The 23,849-nt window shown below is 43.3% G+C and overlaps 1 protein-coding gene across 7 annotated transcripts in view; it reads right to left on the minus strand.

Annotated features, from left to right (window-relative positions):
* Nucleotides 1-23,849, minus strand: part of GNG2 (G protein subunit gamma 2) — a 171,189-nt gene that overhangs the window by 88,830 nt on the left and 58,510 nt on the right. For 6 of the 7 annotated variants that reach the window (XR_011380722.1, XM_070053666.1, XM_017348297.3 and 3 more), the window contains one exon: nucleotides 18,986-19,027. The exons of the other annotated variant lie outside the window; for it this stretch is intronic. The gene's annotated coding sequence lies outside the window, so the exon portion shown is untranslated. The remainder of the gene's footprint in view (nucleotides 1-18,985; nucleotides 19,028-23,849) is intronic. 7 annotated transcript variants of the gene reach the window in all.

The raw sequence follows: 23,849 nt of genomic DNA on the forward strand, positions 1-23,849 counted from the left end.
AGCCCCCCATGACAGCATATGCTTGCATGTGACTGAACTGTATGAAGTCGCTGATATCACTGCTTTAGACCTAATAAAATGGCAATCTCAAAAATCTCCACTCAACATACGTGTGGTACATATTCAGGAGGATGTTAGTGTTAGCTTTGTAAATCAAAGAAATCTAATAAAGAAACAATCCAAAGAAGGTTTAGAAAAGAAACAAGATGCTCGAGCTGGGTCGTACTTCAAAATAACGTATCTAGGGGCAGCATCTCCAGCAATGTCAATTTAACCTTACACAATGTGATAAACAAAGACCAGTGTATTCCCTCATCTCTTTCACTAAGACACTTAAACATTAAACCCAAAGCAGTTATTTAAAAAAATTAGAGCACATATCTGCATTGAAACTAGAAAAATTAAAATTCAGAAAACATTAAATCTTGACAAATGTAGCAAGAGAAACTCTTTTACACGGTTGAGAATAAATTAGTGGCTGGCACCGTGGCTCAATAGGCTAATCCTCCACCTAGTGGCGCCAGCACACCGGGTTCTAGTCCTGGTCGGGGCGCCGGATTCTTTCCCGGTTGTCCCTCTTCCAGGCCAGCTCTCTGCTGTGGCCAGGGAAGGCAGTGGAGGATGGCCCAGGTGCTTGGGCCCTGCACCCCATGGGAGACCAGGATAAGCACCTGGCTCCTGCCTTTGGATCGGCGCAGTGCGCCGGCCGCAGGGCGCCAGCCATGGCGGCTATTGGAGGGTGAACCAACGGCAAAAAAGGAAGACCTTTCTCTCTGTCTCTCTCTCTCACTATCCACTCTGCCTGTCAAAAAAAAAAAAAAAAAAAGGAGGGAGAGAGAGAGAATAAATTAGTGTGAGCCCCTCAACACAATGTGTCATTACCATTTAGTAAGTTCAACATTTGTGTGGTCTATGTCTTTGCAAATGAACTCCAAAGCATATACCTCCTACAAAAACTCCTGGATCTGAGCTAGGAGATCTGTACTGCTCATTAGAGCAAAAAGCAAAAGCAAGCTAAATGCCCAACAAGGTAGAATGGATAAATAAAGTATGGTGTGACTCACAAAGTGAAAGAGCAATATTGATACAGCAATTAACAGTAGGTAGCAATGAAAATCAGTGACCTACAGCTATCTAGATAAATCTCAAAACGAAATGTTGGGTAAAAAAATCCAAGCCATGGAAAAAGCACAATTTCATTTCTTTAAAGCTGAAAGGCACAGGCAGGGGTTGTGGTGCAGCAGGTTAAGCCACTGCCTGCAGTGCTTGCATCCCACATCAGAGAGCCAGTCTGAGTCTCAGCTGCTCCACTTCCAATCCAGTTTCCTGCTGATGCACCTGGGAAAGCAGCAGAAGAAGGCCCAGGTGCTTGGGCCCCTGCTAGCCTCATAGGAGACCCAGGTGGAATTCCAGGCTCCTGGTTTTGGCTTGGCCCAGTCCCAGCTGTTATAGTCATTTGGGGAGTGAACTAGCAGATGGAAGATCTCTCTCTCTCTCTCTGTCTCTCCTTCTCCCCCCCCCCCCACGTTGCCGTTTTTCAAATAAATAAATGTAAAGAAAAAAAAAAAGCTCAAAGGCAGGCAAAACTGAATAATATGAAGGGACATCGAAAAGTCCATGGGCAATGCATATTAGGAAAAAAATGTGAATGCCAAAGTTTTTTTTTTACACCAAAATAAACTTACCTTTGAATTTCATTTTGCATGAACTTTCTGAAGTCTAAGTGAAAACAGAGAACCGATAAACAAACAGCCCAGAGTGTGGCTTTCTCTGAGAGGGGGAGACTAGGAAATGCAGAGGCACTGGGAGTTTCTGAAGGAGATACTGGGGAGACGGGGAAGGGAGAATGCACGCGGGCTGTCTTAGTCCTACCCTTGCTCCGTATTGTGGGTACACGCATGCGTGGGTATACACAGGGATCCTTTTGGTGGTGAAAGAATGAGAGAAGCCATGTTTTCGTCTAGTTGTGCTGCAGAGTCCAGCCTATCACTGCAGAAGCCACTTGCCCATCTTGCAGGTGTACTTTGTGTTGTAGATGTTTAACTCACAAACAAATGGGCAACCTTTCTAGAGTAAAACCCAGAGGAAGATCCCTGGGAACCAGGGCCTCCCAGTGTCAGCATAAATGCAGTTATCTCACACCATTTTTCTGTAGAGTCCCAGAAATTGGAGAATAAACAGAGAGCCCTATCTAAATGCACACACATGGACACAAAAGTTTAAGTCACCTTGGGAACATTTAAGCTGCCAAATTATAGCAAAAAACCTGAAGGTGGGGCTGGCGCTGCAGCATAGCGGGTAAAGCTGCCACCTGCAGTGCCAGCATCCCATGTGGGCGCCAGTTCTAGTCCCAGCTGCTCCACTTCCGATCCAGCTCTCTGCTATGGCCTGCAAAAGCAGAAGATGGCCCAAGTACTCAGGCCCCTGTACTCACATGGGAGACCAGGAAGAAGCTCCTGGCTCCTGGCTTTAGAATGGCACAGCTCCAGCCATTGTGGCCATTTAGGGAGTGAACCAGTGGATGGAAGACTTTCTCTCTGCCTCTGCCTCTGCCTCTGCCCCTGTCTCTCTGTAACTTTGCCTTTCAAAAAAATAAATTTTACAAAACAACCTAATGGTTACACTGGTTTTACTTTTAGGGTTAATGAAATGACAGCTTTCATCCACCTTCATATGTAAATTAAATGGCATCAACATTCAAGGGCGTAAGGAAAATATCTTTTCTCAACTGTCAACCATGAGCATCCAGGCAGCCCTGGGAGATGAGCAGAGCGGGTGGTGGAGCTCTGTCCGCAGACGCCGCAATGTGGGTCCTGCCCTGTGGCTGCCGAGCTGCTAGAAGCTCTCTCGAGGGGGCGGCGCTGCACCATGAAGGGGGAGCATCAGAAAGGCAGGAAGCCTGAGCTGGCTTGGGGCCTCCACAGCTGCGCACCCCAGGCTGGACACGACGGAATCACTGCTCCTTTGGATCCCCTGGCCCTTTTTCCTCTCCAAGGTTTATTTTCAGTGCTGGATGTTACTTTACACTGTTTGGAGCCAGGTAAACGACCTGATTTAGTACGATGCTTTACCGCCAGGATATCCTGTATTGAGTTAACTAAGTAAGGTTAGAGGAAAGGCTGATGAGATAACCTGAACGCTTGTTATTTTTAAGAAGGAAAGGAAAAGACAAAAAAGGCAAAGTAGCTACAGGCCCTTGATCATCTCAAACAAACCAAAGCAATAGGACACCAAGCTACCTCACATCTGCAAACACAAATTATTTGCAGGTGTCACTTTTTTTTTTACTTCTTGATACTAGAAAGTTGCACGTTGTGCTAAAGACCTGAAAACTCAGGTGTAGCACAGCCAATGTAGTAAACAGCTTTAAGCTTTCCTTTTAGCAAACAAAGAAGGAGAAGTTATATTAACTGTTGTTCTTGAACTTTTTTTTTTTGCCAGTTATGCAGATTGCTTTTTCAAAATAATTGTTTTATTGAGACATACTGCAAAACCATATTGTTGGCTTTTTCCGAGTATATTCACAGTGATGCAGCCATCTCCACTACCCAATTCCAGAACATTCTCACCACCCAGAAAGAAAACCCATGCCCATGCCACACCCCACTTTTCCCTCCCTCCTTCCTTCCCCCAGCCCCTGAAATCACAACCCTACTTTCTGTCTCTAGGGTTCTGTCTATTCTAGACTTTTCAGTAAATGCAACCATAGAATATGTAGCTTGTTAAACCTGTTTGTTTTCATTTAGCATATTTTCAGGGTTCATCCATGTTGTAGCACATGTCAATACTTAATTCCTTTTCATGGCTGACTAATCCATCACATGGACAGTCCACAGTTTTGTCTATCTATTCATCAGTTGTGCACTTTTGGGTTGTTGCCTTCAGGTTGCTTATTTTTGGTGAGGAAGAAAACAAAGTTCAGGCAGCAGAAAGAATCAGATTTCTGTTCTGAACACAACTTACAGCAGGGATCAGTAAACACAGTAACAGTTGTATCTGCAATTATACCTGGTTTTTGTGAACTGCACTGCTCCTAGAGGATGTTAATACACATGTCTGCTGTGCTAACAGACAATTGGAAGTACTTTTTATATTATTAATGATGTCAGAAGAGGGAAGTGAAATTAGAACATAATTCAGTAATTCTACTAACAGGTAAGGATTCAAACATATCGTGTTATACCAACACAACAGCATATTCAGTGATAAAGGAACAATCTATTGACGCATACAACACAGATGCAGCTCAGTGTAATCATGTTGGGACGGGAGGGAGAGATTCCCAGGGGCCATGAAGGTTCTGGTGGACACTTTCATTATGATTGTGGGGATGGTTTTATGGGTGTATGCAGTTAGAGTTCGCCAAGTCCTGTACTTTTCATATGTGTCATCTTCTGTATGTCAATTATACCTCAATAAAGCTGACATTTTAAGTGAGTATATTTAAACTCATCAAACCATATACATTAAAAATATAGCTTTCCAATATCAATTAAACCTCAATAAATCTGTTTTTAAAAGGCATATTTACCCTTAAGGAAGTATTTGCATGGCTACTATATGGAAAACATTGCCTCAGTTTTGCATATGTGGTTTCCATTAATTTCATAGCAAGTCAAACTATTCTCATTTCACACACAAGGAAACTTGAGGTTGACAGAGTTCAGTGACTTGCCAAGGTGGTCACCGTGAGTACTAGGCTGAGAGCTCTTATTCTTAACCCCAAAGTCCATGCCGTCTCCCCTCCATCACACTGCCTTACCTTGTTCCTCTCAAGGACCTGATTCTTTCAGCATTTCCCGAGCCAGGGCATTCACTGGTTCCCAGAAGAGGTTTGTTTTAGGTTGTATTCTCCATTTGAACAGGCTGACTATCATTTCATGCAGCCAAAAAACTTCTCCAATTATAAAGACTCACCCAATTCTGTTGATTTATTCATTTTCAGTGGATCAGAGTGGCTAACCTAGATTAGATCAAGACAAACAATCCTGGTCCCTGGGTCAAAGGAGTGAAATAGTTCATCTGAGCTTTTAAAAGCAAGCTGGACAAATTTTAAAAATGGGACACTTAAGGTAGGTGTTTCACCTCGCTGTTAAGATGGCTGCAGCCCGCCTTGGAGCACTTGAGTTTGAACCCCAGCTCCAGCTCCTGATTCCAGCTTCCTTCCAATGCAAACCCAGGAAAGCAGCAGCAATGGCTGAAGTAAAGAGGTCCCTGCCACGCACATGGAGCCCTGGATCGAGTTCTTGGCTCCTGGATTTGGTCCTGCTATGTCAAGTATTCAGGGACTAAACCAGCAGATAGGAGCTCTCTGTCTGTCTCAACCACTCACCGGGCCACTTAACCCAATGACCGGGTATTATGCTTTTCTGGACTGGTAGTCACCCCTTTGACTACAGGAGGACCAAGAACGTGAGCTATCTAAAGAAGTAGCTGTAAGGTGTCCAGCTACTGTTTGCAGCAAACTTGAGCTGTGAGTCGGGCTGCTAGCACATCCCTGAATAGCACAAGCAGAAGTGTGGTTTCTTACTTTGTGTTCTTCCTGCAAATCATCTCTCACCACACAAACAACTGAACTCTGATCAAAGGGAGCGCCGCATTTGTGTCCATTTGAACACAGGCCATAATCCTGATTTAGAATAAAATAACGGAAATGTGAACATTGGTTACCAATCTTTTCTGAAAGACGGCTATGATTTTGTGGAGGCAGTGCTGCTTTTTCTTTCAAGGAAGACTTTCCTGATAAACATCAGCTCTGCTGGGTCTCTTCCACTTGCCCTCCTCTGTCCATCTGTTCCACCTGACTCCGTGCCCCAGGAGACTAAACTGGGAGAACAGCATGCTTCCTAGCTCTCTGTCTTACAGTTGGGTTTGGTCATGGGGAGCATGAACAAGAGATCACAGGCAAAGAATGAGGGAGGGGAGAGAGGGAGAGAGAGAAAGGGAAAGAGAGAGAGAGAGAGGGAAGGAGAGAGATGCCAGGAGAGAGAACAGTCATCTTAGGAATTTGTTTCTGGGGGCCCCTACATGCAGGGTCAGCACAGTCTAGCTACACTCTGTTCCTGAAGCCACTGCTCCATTTGGCAGGTCTTCTTCCCCACTGCCCTCACCCCTTCAGGTCCAAGGGTGGTGAAAGGGCCCTGAGGAACTACACTCTCCCTGTGGTTTCCCTATACTCTTCCCATATCCCTGTAAACATCCTCTTTATTAAGCACTCTGAAAATTAACCAAGATGAGGATGCCAATTGGTTCCAATACAAGCGATGTTTCCTGAGAGGTCCAAGAGTATGTTTGCTTCAGAACATGAACTTATTCCAAGTCCTCAGCTTAGATGAAAACCCTGACATTCACAGAGTTGACTGGAAGCCTTGACCAATGCAAACAATAGCTGGGTGAGGCGTGGGGTGGTGTGGTCCAATGGCACTGGGGACCATGGAAGGTAATGGCATATTCACATAGACTTACGAGAACAGTGAAGGTAGTAGAGACATTTACAGACTTCAGAATGCGAGACATGGAGGTGAGCATTTGGCCTAGTGGTTTAGTTATCAGCTGGAATTCTTGTATCTCATGTGGGACTGCCTGGGTTCAAGTCCTGACTGGGGTTCCTGATTCCAGCTTCCTGCTACTGCGAACGCTGGAAGGCAGCAGGTGATGAGTTGGGTTGGGTTGGGTTAGGTTGGGTTGGGTTGGGTTCCTGCTACCCATTCGAGAGCCTTATACTGAGTTTCTAGCTCTTGGATCTGGCCTCACCCGGCCCCAGCCATTGCAGATATTTGAGGAGTAGAGAAGTGGATGGCAGATTTCTCTCTGTCTCTGTCTCTCTGTCTTTGTCTCTCTTCCCCTCCCACTGCCCCTTGAAGTAAAAACAAAATTTGTAAGAAACATAAAACACAAAACATTATTGGGTTGCTAGATCATGTTTCTTCATGCTTATAAACTATATTTCCATGATGCTTTCAACCATTTTACATATGATATTCAACTTACATTGAGGCTTTAAGTCATGTTTGTTGTTGTTGTTCTAATGATCAAATATAAAGAGAGAGATGTTTGCTACAATAAAAACTGATTTCCGAGTGGCACTATCTGCTTCCCCTCAATGAGAGGTTATCAACACAGAGGGCAAAGTGCTATAAAAATGAGGTGGTTCTTCATGTGACACAAACAACTTGCAGTATCAAAGGCTTTTATTACTTGGAGCTTATATAAAAAATATAACTCCTTTAAGGAAAAGGTGGATCTTGATCCTAAGCCCAGCACTAAGTCCCACCCCCAGAATCACCTCCACTGTATCAGTCCCAAATGCAGAATAACCAGAAGCACTACTCCCATTTTCAATGATCTCTCTTTGATAAAGCCAAAATATTATTTAACAAAATTCTTTAAAGCTGTTTTAAGTGAAAAAAATAAAATGTCAAACTACCTACATGAGACTTAATTCTTCATTCGGTTTATGTTATTAGGTATGTGTTACAGAATATGGCAGAAGATATATACCAGAAATCCACTGAATGAACCTGAGCCATCCAGGTAAGACCTATCTTTGTGTTCCTTCCAAGAATCTAGTATGACTTAAAAGGATTTGGAAGGAAACTTCAAAAGAGAATCTCAGAGCTCTGGCAGCTTCCATCGGATTCTGCATAAGGCCAGATGGTTCTCACTTTTTGTTTTCCAAATGAGTGGTGATTTCATTCGTGTAACTTTTCCTAACTCAAAGTAGCTTATCAATGAATAATACCATCTTACATCTGTGTCACATTTTACAACTTACAAAGCTCTTGTGTACTCATCCTCTCAAGTGATGCTTAAACAGTAGCACAGAACTAGTCAGGGCAAATGTTACAATCCTCATTTTTCCAGATGAGGAAACCAGTGTTGGAGACATTGGACAGGACTCAGTAGCAACTTGAATTAGCTTAGGCTAAAAAAGGAAACGCATTGGCTCACACTGATGGATTTGTGAACTCCAACTGTGTGTGTGTGTGTGTGTGTGTGTGTGTGTCTTCTCTCCATCTCTATTTTTTGCTTCCCTCCTCTCTCTCCCCTGTCTATCCTCCCCCTTCTCTCTTCCTTACTTCCCGACCAATCACCCCCCACACGCCACCCTATGAGGCAGACTACAACACAGCCTAACATGCTTTGTACAGCCGTGAGACCAGAAAGGATGGGATCGCTCCTCCATCAACTTGAGTCAGGGTTGGCCAACCCCAGAAGACCTTCCTGACCCCCTGTTGGCCCCACTCTCAGCCTTGGAACCAAAGCCCTGTGGTCTGGGCTGAAGTCCTGGGGCGCCTGTCCTCAGCTTGGGTCAAGTCTCCATCCCTGTGGCCAGCATTGAACAAACAAACAAAAGGCGACGAGAAGAGCTACTGCGGGTGGGCGTTGGGAAGAGCCAGCCACCCTGGGTTGTACAGTGCCTTAAGGAACTTGCCTGGGGGGCCGATCCGGAACAGGTGGCCAGGGGACCCTCCAGTCTGCACCACAGCGCCGGAGCCGCACGGGAATCATCCGGCATCTCGCCCGCACAGGGACCGGCGTGCTCTGCTTCCAGACTACAACTTAGAAAAGACTTGGGCTCTGGGCCTGACCCTGCCACGGGTCAGCTGTGTGACCTGGGCAATTACTTAACCTCCAGAAACCGCAACTTCCTCCTCTGCAAAAGAAACAACTCCGACAACAGAGGGTCACCAAGTGGCTAGAGAGACACAACGTGCGCCAGATGCCCTTGCAAAGCACAGACGGCGATCACGAAGGTTTGCTCCTTCAGCTGTGCAGGTCAGCGCTGTGGGCTCAGGCGGCGGGCTAGCTGCGCTGGCGATTCCCGGCCCCCGCAACCCCACCAAGCAGCACCACTCTGGCTCTGATATTTTCGCTCTTTCAGTTTTAAAAGGCATACTTCAAAAAGAAGCATCAAATAATGTCTCAAGATGACAAGACTTAGCTCTTAGGAGAGCCGTGGCAACAGATGGTTCCATGGCACTCATCACACCTTTTCAACACAGACGGAGCAGGAGGTGGGAAATTTCTGGAAGACTTAAGAGAAACCTAGCAGTGGTTCCCTCCAGGGAGTAAGGCCAGAAGTTGGTGGGGGAAAAGCTTTTCGTTTTCACTTAAGCCTCTCTCTACTGCTTGAATTTTAAAAAATCTTTAATTTGATAATTAAAATGAGTTATTAATTTTTTTTCACCAAAATGTTAATTATAATAAAATTCTAAAGTTTCAAGCAAGGTTATCACAGGAAAGGAATGTTGTACACACCTTGTGCGTAGTAAGCTCTCAATAAATTCTTGCTTATTGGTCACACTAAATATTTCTAGTTACCACCTATCCAGCAAAGTAAACTCAACTTCATTAGAATAAAACCCAATTTTCATCTCTGTCAATGTCTATTTTTCCATGAACCATTTTGTGAAGAAGGCTCCTCACCGCCTGCTGAGAATACGGTTTTACTCTTATTCATCTACACATCAAAGATGAGAGCTACCTTTTAAATGCATAAATCATAAAGTACAGTACATGTGGCTTGCTTTCAACTTTATTACTGCTCTCTTTGTAAGCGCATTTCCTTATTAACAGCAGAGGATGGTGAGATTCTAGGAACCATAACATTTTATAGCTGTGGGTTTGCACGATATTTCCTAAAAAATTAAAGGTTACATGGCAGCAGATGTCAAAGCTAAAAGAGAGATTTAAAGAGTATTTCTTTAAATGATGCAATAGCTGTGAAGTTTGGATGCTATGCACTGGCTAAGTGCTATACTGGTTGCCTAGTTACATCTCTGTAGAAAGGTTAAGATGGTTGTCTCTAAATCCAGAAGAAATTTGAAGCCCTACAATTTCTAATTAAACCAAGGATTGCCTGCAAACCTCTATGCCGTCACCCCTTAAAACAAGCCCTCATTAGGTGGTGACCCTTGGGTGTGTCTAATGAGAGATTTTAATTAAAGACATTTCTGTGAATGAAATGGGCTAACTCCCAATTCATTCAAGGGACCACTTCTAGACTCCTTCCATGGGATCATTTCCAACTGCAGTCTATCAAAAAGAACTATCCAATCTAGTCCTATACAATCTATCCCATAATAGGTGGGAGGAAGCTCAGTATTTTTAAACAATTTTTTACTGTGATCACCTTTGCAAACTAGAGACTATTCTATCATCTAGTAACAAAAACTCGGCAATTTAAAAATAATCAGCTGGTGTCTTAGATGTTTCTCCTTCAACCCTTTGTAAGTATCCCCGTTAGTTCTGCCTTGCAGACACTCCCTTAATAAATCCAAATATCTTCCTTAATAATGGCACAGAGAATAACAATGTCAGACTAGAATTGAACATGGTAAGTTGAAATGGATACAAACTTCTTCCAGAATTAGAAGGTAAGAATGGTCTTGTTTTTCTTCTTCAAGCTAAATCAACATTTGGTTGGTTTTAGTGTGGTACAAGTCACACAGCAAAATTAATCAGTAACTATTTTAAAGTAAATAATTCAATGGCATTTAGTGAGTTTATAATGTTGTCCAACTGTTACCTCTATTACAAGACTCTTCCATTATCACAAAAGGAAACAGTCCTTTTGATTGCTTTTGCACATTGAATCTCTAATTCATCTTTGAAAACAATAAAAGAATCTGGGTTTACATTACAGCATAAAGATTTTATCCATATTCATTTCTTCTAGAATTTGTTGATTCATAAAAACCAGTAGATGGGGCTGGCACTGTGGCATAGTGGGTAAAGCCACTGCCTACAGTGCCAGACTCCAAATGGACACCAGTTTGAGACCTGGCTGCTCCTCTTCCACTCTTGCTCTCTGCTATGGCCTGGGAAAGCAGTAGAAGATGGCCCAAGTTGTTGGGCCCCTGCACCCCACCATGGGAGACCCGGAAAAAGCTCTGGCTTCTGGCTTTGGATTGGCACAGCTCCAGACATTGCAGCCAATTGGGGAGTGAACCAGCAGATGGAAGACCTCTCTCTCTCTCTTTGCCTCTGCCTCCCTGTATCTGCCTTTCAAATAAACAAATAAATCTTTAAGAACAACAATAACAAAAAACAGTAGAGATTCAAAGCTGAAAGGAGGCTAGTCTTAGTAAAATGAAATCAGAACAAGAAGTTCTAGAAGGAAGGAACCCAAAACGACAGAAGAAAAATACAAATAATTCACAATTCTGTCCATGACACATCCTTGTGAGAAACTCAGATCCTACCTCAATGGTTAATAGTACTAAATCTTCTTTAAAAATAAGGATGATAAGAATAATTTAAATTCTGGGGCTGGCATTGAGGCATAGTGGGTAAAGCTGCTGCCTGCAATGCCAGCATCCCAAAAGTGCACCGGTTCCCATCCTGGCTGCTCCACTTCCAATCCAGCTCCCTGCTAATGGCCTGGGAAAGGCAGCTGAGAGTGGCCCAAGTATCTGGGCTCCTGCCGCCCATGTGGAAGACCCAGAGGGAGCTCCTGGGTCTTGGCTTCAGCCTGGCCTAAACTTGACTGTTGTGGCCATCTGGGTGGTGAACCAGCAGATGGAAAATCTCTGTCTCTCCCTCTTTCTGTGTAACTCTAACTTTCAAATAGATAAATAACCCCTTAAAAAAAGAAAAAAAAACATTCTTTGGACCTATAACAAGGACATTTTGGAAGATTAGAAACATTGACATATATTTTAAAAAGAGAGAGAAAAGGAAAGAGAAAAGCGAAGCAAAGCCAAGTGAAAGCCTGCTAACTCCTAAAATGTCAAATGTCTATTCTGGAAAAGTTAATGTATTGCTATTACAGATAGAGAGGACTTCAAAAAGTTCATGGGAAATGGGATTAAAAGACAAGTTTATTTCGAAATTCATATATGTCAGAGATCTTCAGATATTTAATGGAGTATCGTATTATGAAAAAATGATTATGGGTTTCAACTTTTTTTGCACCAAAATAAACTTCTCTTTTAGTTCCATTTCCCACAAACTTTTTGAAGAACCTTGCACAATTATGGTTCTCTCTGCTTAGCCCCAGTGGTTGCAGGGATGGGGAACCTTTTTTTTTTCTGCCAAGGGCCATTTGGATGTTTATAACATCATTCACGGACCATACAAAATGATCGATTTAAAAATGAGCCTGCTGTAGCCTCCCTGCCTGCAGTTGCTTTGTCAAAGCCAGACCAAAAGTTTCCCGTGGGCTGAACAATTCCCACCCTGATAGACAAGAAAAATCTCCAAATGACAGCTGCAGACATGTAAGGGATGAAGCCTGGGGACTCCCAGGATCCTTTACTCCTTACTGTGGAAGCCCGGGGGAAGGCCGGCCGAGGGTCTCTGCCCAGATGCAGCAGTTTTATGGCAGAGTGAGTATTCCTGCTCATGCTCTCGCTGAAAGGTCAGGAAGCACCAAGCTCTTGATGCCAGACAGGGCTCCAAGACTTTCTCCTCCCCAATCCCCCCACCCCTCAAGCATACAACACAGTTCTCCTAACTCTCAGCCCCTCCTCAACAGTCCACGCCCTCTCTCAGCAGGGCAAAGGCGATCTTGTCTTCCAAAATGGAGGATTACAAGTCAGAGAGCTCCGTGCTGCGTTGGCAGACTTGGGTGCTTTTAACTTCCCTCTTTGCTAACATGATAGAAAAGATTTAGGGAAGTCTTGTGGTCCCCTGGGTGACAAAGTCATTATGGCTTCCGTCCTCAGGGGTGAGAACGTGTTTGCAATGCTGGAGAACTGAAAGGGCAGGCCGCATCTCGTGATTTTGTAAACGTCGCTGGTTCTTAGTTTTCAATCTCAGGGTTTTCTTATCTCTTTAAGTTGGGGCAGACAAGCATGTGCAGTCTGGGTAACAAAATCTGCAGGTGCTCAAAGTCCTTCTATAAAGTGGTGTAGTATTTGCATGTAACTTCTATGTGTGTCTAACTTAGGCACATACTGTCATACTTTTTTTTTTTTAAAAAAAGATTTTTATTTCTTTATTTGAGAGAGGTAGAAAGGGAGAGGTCTTCCATCTGCTGGTTCACTCCCCAGATGGCTGCAACAGCCAAAGCTGTGCCAATCCGAAGACAGGAGCTTCTTCCAGGTCTCCCATGCAGGTGCAGGGACCCAAGCACTTGGGCCATCTCCCACTGTTTTCCCAGGCCATAAGCAGCAAGCTGGATTGGAAGAGGAACAGCCAAGACACAAACTGGTGCCCATAAGGGATGCGGGCACCACAGGTAGAGGATTAGCCTACAGCACAGGCTTCATCTCTCATACTTTACATCACCTCTAGATAACTAACAATACCTAATACAATGTAAATGCTATGTCAACAGTTGTTTTACTGTATTGTTTAGGGAATAATGACAAGAAAAAAATAGTTACCTCTTCAGTACAGATGCAATTTAAAAATACATATATTTTTGTTGTATTCACGGATACAGAACCCATGAATATGGAGGGACAGCTGTATATCTGGGTATAGATTTTCCCAAAGAATTGGATTGACTACCATTTTCAACCTAAAGGGAAGTCATTTTTATTACTTTGTTCAGCCAAAACTTAGGTTTCAACAACTCAACAACATGACAGCTGCTCTTCATCAGAGACATTTCATTAGACATCTGGATGACCAACTATCCGGATTTGATTTGGGTTCTTCCAGTTTTAGTACTGAAAGTCCTATGTCCCTGGAGACCCTTCGATCTTGGGACAGCTTTTGCCCCATGGCTAGACCTGGGATTGGACTTCATATCTGCACTGCTGGAGTGACTAAGAGTAGACAGAAGAGGGACTCACTACAAAAACAGCTGAAAATGTTTAGTTCTCCACCAAAAAATTTCCAGTCATATTCCAGGGCAAAGATAGTTTTCCAAAACTAGCCCAGTGATCCATTTCATTCACCAGGCAAGAGAGTTTCCTACTTGGTGGGGATGACCTACCTAGTGTTGGGAGGAAATTATGCCATCCTAGAAACTGGCTGCAACAAATACCACCACAGTGAGGTTCTGAAATAGTATGTTATTATTCCCCGCAATTTCAACAGTTTAGAGCCTAATAAATAACATATTATATGACAGGTAGACATAACAGCATAAAATAAGAAATCTCACATTTCTTTGGTTCTATTCAAAGATTTTGGCACGTGTGCACTGAAGGCAAACTCTTTTGAGTTGGAAAGATGCCAAAAACAGCACCCTCTCCAGAGGCCACACCTGTAATACCAAAATGTCTGTCCAGGAAAGGGGCTGTTGGACTTCAACCTGTTAATCTGATCCAGTGCCAGATACTCCAAGAAAACCAACACCTTTAGGACCTGGAGCTCCAGAATAGGGACTGCAAAGTCAAGACAAGAATTTGCTTCCTGAGTGTGGGCTCCAGCAGAGAGAGAGGCAGAGCTGCCAAGTCACTGGCTTTGAAGATGCAGGAGGAAGCCTTGAGAAGCTGTAAAGGGCAAGGCAATGGAGTCTCCCCTGGCGTCTCCACAAAGGAATGCGGCCCCCTGATCCAACCTCGTGCACCCAGCTGTGAGGTAACGTACCTGCATTAAGCCACTAAGCGTGTAATAATTTGTTACAGAAGCAATTGAAGGCTAATACATCTTTCACAATTGCTGTTCGATTTGCATGCCACCTTCAAACCTCAGTATTTTGCTTCAAACCTCAATCTTTGACCATGTCTTACCTAGTGTTCAATTTGCTTCTCTGTACAGACTTAAAAACACAGATGGAGTACAAGACCAAATAAACCCGAAACCCCTCTGACAACACAAAACAATGCTTCCTTGTATTTGTCTACTTTGTTTAGTTTCTTTCTCTAGTTTGTTAGCACAGAGACTATTGACACCAAAATTGCTGAACATAACCAAAACCAGTAATTCTGAATAATGGAAAAATGTTTTTCGGTGAGAGTGGAAAATGCCATATATCAGCTTTAAAGTTGTATGCTAACACACAGTAGTTCTCACTGTCTCCCTAGAGTCCTCTGGATGTCACAATGACTGGCCTTTGTGAGCCACGGGCAGGATACCAAAAAAGCACAAGTAGAAACTATGCCATTCAATGTGCCAACAATCTCCGTGAAGAAATCTGCTTGAAATGACTTGGAAAATTTAAGTATACAAGAGCACTTCAAGAAGTTCATGGAAAATGGAATTAAAAGATAAGTTGATTTTGGTGCAAACAAATTTTAATCCATGCACAGTTTTCTTAAAACACAGTTGAACTTTCTAAAGTATCCTCATATTTATTAGCATGAAGGAAATCAACACAAACATTAGACAAAGAACAGCAGATACTTATAAAACAGTCTTCATTAGTAGTAATGCCGGATAGAGTGCAGGACTGCCTCTGCCCCACACGGAAGCTAGTAGGAACTTTAATCCCAAGGAATCTGATTACAGGGCCGCAAAAGCTATGCAAGGTGTCAAAGACACGCAGCACAAAAAGCACTTTCTTCTAATCAGCTCTGGACCAGAGATTCCCAACCCTGGCTGCCCGCTAAGACCACTTGGGGAGCACTAAGGAGCTATAGCAGTTCAGGGCGCTCCCCTGCAATTTGGATTCAGCAGGTCTGGGTGGGGTCTGCACCTCAGAGTTTTCCGACTTCCTGGGAGAGCCTACTGTGCAACCAGAGCTGCGAATTATTGCTCTTTTCAGAAGGGAGCAGCTCACTGTTCGTGCCCATGTGGAAGTGGCTACGCCACAGACTCGGATCAGTTCTCCTTCTCCTACTTTAGTAGCCCAGTTGCCACCACCTGTTTTATCTCCTCGAATGAAAATCTAGGAATTATTCTAGATGTCCTCCTTCCCTTTCCCTTGTACCTTTACCCAGCAATTCCATCAGTTCTGAACCCAGCCCATCATTTCTAGTCCTAACATCTCCACTGGTCTCTCTCTCTTCCCTCAGTCTCTCTCTACTTCTTCCTCCTTCACTCTGCTGCCTGAGAACTACTCTTTCCAAAAAAAAAAATACATTCTGACTATGTGCCGTCGTCTGCATTCCCCACTCAGAGACTAGACCCAAACCCTTGAGCGCAGCATGAAGGGTCGCTCCCAAGCTTCCTTGGCTGGCTTGGTAAGTCCTGTTTCTTCAGTCTGCCACGCTCTGGCCATCCCCTGTCCACCCTGAATTCCTGTAGGTTACTGGAAGACACCATGTCCTTTGGGGCCCTCCACGGACTTTCATAGGTGACTCTTTATTCCTGGAATGCCACCCCCTCCTTCTCTGATGGATGATGCCGTATGTCACGGCTTAGATGCTTTTTTGCCCATCCAGCTTCTCGCCCAGCTCCCCACCAAGCTAAGCTGGTCCTCCTCTCAGCACCTGTGACGCTCTGCTCATACCTCATCCGACACTCGCCACGGCTACCTCCTCCTTCCCAAGCTTTCTCTCCATGGGACGGAGCAGCTCCGGGCAAAGCCTGTGTGCTTCTCATCCTCACATTCCCCACATCTGGTATTCATTCTTTTCTTCATGCATTCAATAATCTTATTAAATAGATAACAAGTGCCAGACATGCTGGCTACGTACTAGAGGCAAATAGTAAACAAGTTGGACCCTATTCCTGCTGTCTCGGAGCTTATAAAAGGGTGCTTCAAAAAGTTCACAGAAAAGGGGAATTAAAAAAGAAGTCCATTTTGGTGCAAACACACACTGAAATTCATGCACAGTTTTTGTAACCCTCATTTTCTGTGGACATTTATGAAATCCACTAGCACAGATGGATTTTAATTTTTTTATAATTTAATTCAAATTCCCATGAATCTCCTGAAGTCCCTTCAGATCAGGGTGGGCGTTGATGTTACAACAGGAAGGTACACCCGAGGTTGCAAGCTTTGTTTTTTGTTTTATACTCCCAGTATGTTAGACAGTAAAGAAAGCTCTGAAACAGGATTCAAAAGTCCACATTTGAGGACCTCATAAATCTGGGTCAAAGAAAATCGACCTGCCTCTCCTAAGGGAGGCCTGATGCCTGGTAAATGTTATACATAAATATTTGCTGAATGATTAAACGTACAAATGACTACTTTCAGTAAACCAACGAGGTCAGGTGATGAGTAGGCTGTACTTGTTATTAGCATTTGGCTGTATACACTAAACGGCTACGTCCATAAACAATCAGCAACCCACAATTAAATTCAAGCTGTCGTATAAACCAGTGGTGGAAGGAAAGGAGCTTGCAGGGTGTAACACCAACAATCCAGGCCAGCAGTTTATCGAAACTGGATTTTGAGGACATGGAATTCATTAGTTACTCTCTCCACTTTCTTGTGTGCGTGAAAATTTTCACGATGAAATGACATTTTAAATTGGGGTTTGGGGAAGGGGGAATCCAAGTACTGACGAGAGGAAGCTATGGGTCTTGGTTGGGGTGAACGAACACGTCATCACCTCCTTTAGGATTATGGCAGCCTTCCAAGTCACCATCAGTATTTACATGGCTCAGCTGCTTCCAAACACTGAGGAAGGTTCTCCAAGAAGAAACGCGGGTAGCACTGGACTGACCTTTTGTTGTTACTGTTGAAGCAAAGTCCTCATTAACTAATCTGTTGGGAACAGAGTTTATCCTTCCCTGGCCTGATCTAGTCGGAGGCTCTGTCCTCTCGTGGAGCAGGGGGGATACCTCAATATCTACAACCAGTTCATCTTGTCTGGTGCCATAAGGAATATGTTTTTGTTAAGGCAGTGACCTCAGAAGCTCTCAAATCAGGTTTTAAAAAGAAACGAGAAAATCTGAGTAAAAATCTGATCTTACCTGTCATTAAAGAGAACCACTCCTGCTCTTTTTAAAATCTTTTAACTCTTAAAGCTATATCTATAGTAGTGAACTTCATAAAGTTTATGGAAAATACAATTTTCTTTTAACTTTTATTTAATAAATATAAATTTCCAAAGTATAACTTTTGGATTATAGCAGCTTTTTCCCCCCATAACTTCCATCCCACCCACAACCATCCCATCTCCCAGTCCCTCTCCCATCCTATTCACATCAAGATTCATTTTCAATTATCTTTATATACAGAAGATCAACTTAGTATATACTAAATAAAGATTTCAACAGTTTGCACCCACACAGAAACACAAAGTATAAAGTACTGTTTCAGTACTAGTTATACATTAATTCACAAAGTCAACACATTAAGAACAGAGATCCTAAATGGGGAGTAAGTGCACAGTGACTCCTGTTGTTGATTGAACAATTGACACTCTTATTTATGATGTCAGTAATCACCCGAGGCTCTTGTCATGAGCAGCCAAGGCTATGGAAGCCTCTTGAGTTCGCCAACTCCTATCTTATTTAGACAAGATCATAGTCAAAGTGGAAGTTCTCTCCTCCCTTCAGAGAATGGTACCTCCTTCTTTGATGGCCTGTTCTTTCTGCTGGGATCTCACTCACAGAGATCTTTCATTTAGGTTGTTGTTTGTTTTTTTTTGTTGTTGTTGTTGTTGTTGTTTTTTTTTTTTGCCACAGTGTCTTGGCTTTCCATGCCTGAAATACTTTCATGGGCTGTTTAGCCAGATCTGAATGCCTTAAGGGCTGCTTCTGAGGCCAGAGCGCTGTTTAGGACATCTACCATTCTATGAGTCTGCTGTGTATCCCACTTCTCATATTGGATTGTTCTCTCCTTTTAATTCTATCAGTTAGTATTAGCAGACACTAGTCTTGTTTATGTGATCCCTTTGACTATTAATACTATCGTTATGATCAATTATGAACTGAAACTGATCACTATGGAAAATACAATTAATCACACATATAAGGGGCCTTGGGAAAGTTTGTGGAATATGGGTATTACGAAAAGCTATGCATAGATTTCAAAAATTTCTGCACCAAAATGAAGATTTAACTCCAGTTCCATGAAGTTTTTGAAAAGTACCCTCATACTGATAGATTGTGAATGTTTCTTTCCCACAAAATATCACAAGCTTCATTGCTTTCATCGACAGAACCACTCAGGACTTCCGCCCCCTCCTCCTGACATTTTGGTTAGATTCACAGATATCCTAGAAGAAAAATATTTCAGAATTCTTACCTCTTCAGGTCCCAAAGCCTGAGGCTTCACTGGCAGCTTTCGCTGTTGAGAAAACAGAGAGGAAAATGTCTTTTTTAAAAAGCAAAGGAGACATAAGGTGACACCAAACAGCTAGAAAGAGCAAACGAATGTTTCTGAACAAAGGCTGGTGGTAAGGGCAGGTTTACATTTTGGAGATTGGACACGGACATTTTGCTAAGTCCTTTTAAGAAGCAGATGCTGCAGGGGTACCTTCCTTTATGAGATTTGCTAGCCCACAAGAAAGCATGAAAACATGCAGACTACTCAGGAGTTCCAGGACAGAGTCTGTGCGGCCTGGCAGCTGAATAAAGTGCAAGCCTTCCTCCTGACCTAACTTGACTTGTTTCTAGCAGGGACGAAGCAGAGGGAGAGAACACTCTTGTGCAAGTGACAGGAACACAGTTGGTGAACATGCAATTTGTGCACATCTGGCCTTTTAAAAGGGTAGAACGGAAGAGGCCAGAGGTTATTAAAGTGTCTTTAGCACCCAAAGCTCCTACAGGCTGCTTGTAAGCTGAAAGGCATCCATACCCTAGCCACCAACGGCCTTCATGAACACTGAGTGGCGTTGGCCTGATTCTGCCTGGGGCCTACAGTGGTTCACAGCTGAGCGAGTTGCTACGTGGAGGAGCTTCTTTACTCCTGCAAAACCGTAGCACATCCAGCTCCAAGGGATTTGCACAGGCCTCAGGGAGCGCTTTCCATTCCTGTTTTGTTCTGTCTCTGGACAAAGGGGTATCTCACATCTAGAGTGTTGTACAGTGGGGGTGGAAACCAAGTTCACAAGGGGCCCTAGGACCAAATGAACATCAGCATCTCTGGAGATCCCACAGTGCTTCAGACTCATGGATGCTGCAACGCCAACCCAACCAGTTCCGTTCCCAGACTACTATCAAGGGTCATGCTTTAAAATGAGCTGTAGTTATTAAAAAACCATTATCTCATGATTAGTGACAGAAAAGGGGGAAAAAAGCCAAGGGCAAAAAAAAAACAACCTATTTTCAGAGAATGAACCCTAGGGATAACAATGACTAAGTGGGGCTTGCAAAAGAAGCCTGTTCAAAGGTGCAAGGAGTCCGGCGTTCCCCTGAATTGTTGCTGACCGTGTGTAATGGCCGAGCCTCTCTGGAAGACAGATTGGCACTGTTCACTGAGAGACCCAAATATGTTTCCAATCGTTGTTTTAATGATGCCACTCCTTGAGCTTAACAACAACAAATAATTTTAAAAATGTAGACAGGGGCTGGCGCTGTGGCACAGCAGGTTAAAATCCTGGCCTGAAGCACCAGCATCCCATATGGGCGCCAGTTCTAGTCCCGGCTGCTCCTCTTCCGATCCAGCTCTCTGCTATGGCCTGGGAAAGCAACAGAAGATGGCCCAAGTGCTTGGGCCCCTGTACCCACGTGGGAGACCTGGAAGAAGCTCCTAGCTTTGGATTGGCACAGCTCTGGCCGTTGCGGCCATCTGGGGAGTAAACCAGCGGATGAAAGACCTCTCTCACTCTCTCTCTCTACCTCTCTCTCTGTATAACTCTCTTTCAAATAAATAAAATAAATCTTTAAGAAAATGTAGACAAAGAGTTATTACCAAGGTTTTAGAAATAGTCAAACTGTTACTAATACAACTTCCTAAGTAAAATAGAAATTCCACATGATAGGATAAATCATGGCCACAAAAAACCTAATGATCAGGAAAATGCACATGATGTAATGCTAAGTGGAAAGAGATAAATATAAACTACTATGTACAGTATGACCTCAACTCATTTTCTTTTTTTTTTTTTTAACAATTTATTTATTTATTTGAAAGTCAGAGTTACACAGAGAGAGGAGAGGCAGAGAGAGAGAGAGGTCTTCCGTCTGATGTTTCACTCCCCAGATGGCCGGCCGTAATGGCCGGAGCTGCACCGATCGGAAGCCAGGAGCCAGGAGCTTCTTCCGGGTCTCCCACATGGGTGCAGGAGCTCAAGGACTTGGGCCATCTTCTCCTGCTTTCCCAGGCCATAGCAGAGAGCTGGATTGGAAGAGGAGCCGCCGGGACTAGAACCGGTGCCCATATGGGATACTGGTGCTTCAGGCCAGGGCTTCAACCTGCTGTGCCACAGCGCCAGCCCCACAACTCATTTTCATATATATATATATATATATGCACATATATACACACACACACACACATATATATATATACACATATATTTACATATATAGTAGTTCCCCTTTTTTCAATGTTTTACTTTACATGGTTTCAGTTACTTGTGGTCAATCACAGTACAAAAATATTGAGTGGAAAGTTCCAGAAATAAACACTTCATAAGTTATAACTTGTATGCCACTCAGAGTAGTGTGATTAAATCTCACACTTTCTCACTCTGTCCTGCCGAGAATGTGAGTCATCCTTGTCCAGCATATCCACCCTGCAAGTGTACATGCTACCCACCCGGTAGGCAGTCGGGAGCACTCTCATTTATCAGATGCACAGTGCTTGTGTTCAGGTGACCCAGCACTGCAGCACAATGTCTGCAACACTCACCTCACTTCATCTCAGCACACAGGCATTGCATTGTCTCCCAAGAAGGGCGAGTACAGTGTAACAAGACATTTTGCGAGAGACCTCATTCACTTAACTTCTATGACAGTACACTGTTATAATTTTCTATTCTATTATTAGTTATTATTAATTTCTTACAGTGCTTATTTCATACATCAAGTTTTATCATATGTATAGATGCACAGGAAAAGACATAGTGTATATTCACATAGAGTTCAGTATTATCCTTGGTTTCAGGCATTCACTGGGGTCTTGGAATGTATCTTTCAAGAATAAAGGGGTGCTGGTGCTGTGGTGTAGTGGGTTAAGCCACTGTCTGCAGCACCAGTATCTCAAATGGGTGCTGGTTTGAGTCCCGGCTGCTCCGCTTCTGATCCAGCTCTCTGCTAATGTGCTTGGGAAAGCAGCAAAAGATGGCCCAAGTACCTGGGCCCCTGCACCCACATGGGAGACAGGGATGAAGCTCCTGCCTCCTGCCTTCGACCTGACCCAGCCCTGGCCATTATGGCCATTTGGGGAGTGAACCAGAAGATGAACAATCTCTCTCTCCCACTCTAACTCTGCCTTACAAATAATTTAAAAAAAATTTTTTTAAAGAGTAAGGGGAAACTACCATACATATTTTTCAATACATGTTTTCTATACATTTTCTAATATATGTTACATATGCATACTAATACATTTATATATAGTACACAATATATTGTATATTATACACACATTTTAATATACACTATGCATAATACCTTTTGATTATTTTTTAGAGAAAGATTGGACTAAAATAAAATGTAAATATATGACTTCTGTTTCCTAGCATAATAGAAGTGTGGGAAATTGGTAGATATGCCCCATTATCTGCTATTCTCTGCATCTAATCTTTCAATAGAATCTTAGGCAGGCAAGTTCATGTCCTGAGGGGCTACTTTCTACAGCCTCCCTTGCTGCTAGGTACAGAGCCATGTAACAAAACTCAATAGGAAGGCAGCAGAAGTGATATGTTTCACTTCCAGGTCATACTACAGCTTCTTTCCTGCTAACTACAGCATGGTCGTGAGGGCAAACCATGCTAGTCCATGCAAAAGGAAGAGAAACATGCAAGGACGATGGCATAACACATGATCTCCCATGGGGCTCAGCAACCCTCCCAGTCCTGGGCCGTTACAGTAAAGAGGTAACTTCTCACTTCTGTCAGCCACTAAATGAGCCTCCATTACATGTAGGTCAACCAACAAGTTAATTTTAACAAATGGGGTCGTTCTTAGTTTTTTCTTTACAGTTTTTAATATTTTCCAAATTTTCAATAATCATTGAATCACTTTAATGATCAGGAAAAAATTTAAGTTAAGGGTTTTTTTAATTAATGTTAAGAATATTAAACACAGAATAAAGTTTTGTCAACATACACACTCTTTCTACATAGGAGAACACAAATGAACGCTACAGTTGAGGGACCAACGCTGTGGCGTGGTGGGTAAAGCCGCTGTCTGCAGTGCCAGAGTTCCATATGGGCACCAGTTCAAGTCCTGGTTGCTCCACTTCCAATTCAGCGCTCTGCTATGGCCTGGGAAAGCAGGGGAGGATGGCCCAAATGCATGGACCACTGCACCCGCATGGGAGACCTGGAGGAAGCTCCAGGCTCTTGGCTTTGGATAGGCCCAAGTCCAGCTGTTGCGGCCATCTGGGGAGTGAACCAGCAGATGGAAGACCTTTCTCTCTCTCTGCCTCTGCCTTTCTGTAATTGCCTTTCAAAAAATCAAAAAAAAAAAAAATCTTAGAACAAAAAAAAGACAGCTACATTTGAAAAGTGGTTGTGGCTTCTTTCTCTAGGGCGCACACACCCCAAACACGCAAACTCTGAGTTTAGGAGGGTCTTTAATCACACCTCCCTCTGATTCAAGCCTTTTGAAAAACAGTTTTACTAAGAAAAAGTTGCTTCAACTCTAAATAAAACCTGCTTGAGGTTTATGCTAAGAAACAAAACTTGCGTCAATAAATTATAATTGTGCAAGGGATCGCCAAGTTTCTTAAAGTGAATTTAGAAATAGTCTTTAAAGCAATCGTGTATGGGCACTCATACCTAACTGCAGGATGTTGCTCGTTCTTCACAGGCAGTCATAACTGATCCTTCCAGAGCTCTGTGGACTAGCCATCCACCAACGATGTGCTTTAATTTTATTATTTCCCCGAATGAGTTAATTTATTTGTGACAGACTCAGCAGAGCTCACATAACCTCCCTGGTCTCCTTGGTGACCCATGGTCCTCCATTATAAGATGATGACGTGAGATAAAGGAGCC

Source organism: Oryctolagus cuniculus, chromosome 12, assembly GCF_964237555.1.
Source record: "Oryctolagus cuniculus chromosome 12, mOryCun1.1, whole genome shotgun sequence".
Classification (NCBI taxonomy): Eukaryota; Metazoa; Chordata; class Mammalia; order Lagomorpha; family Leporidae; genus Oryctolagus; species Oryctolagus cuniculus.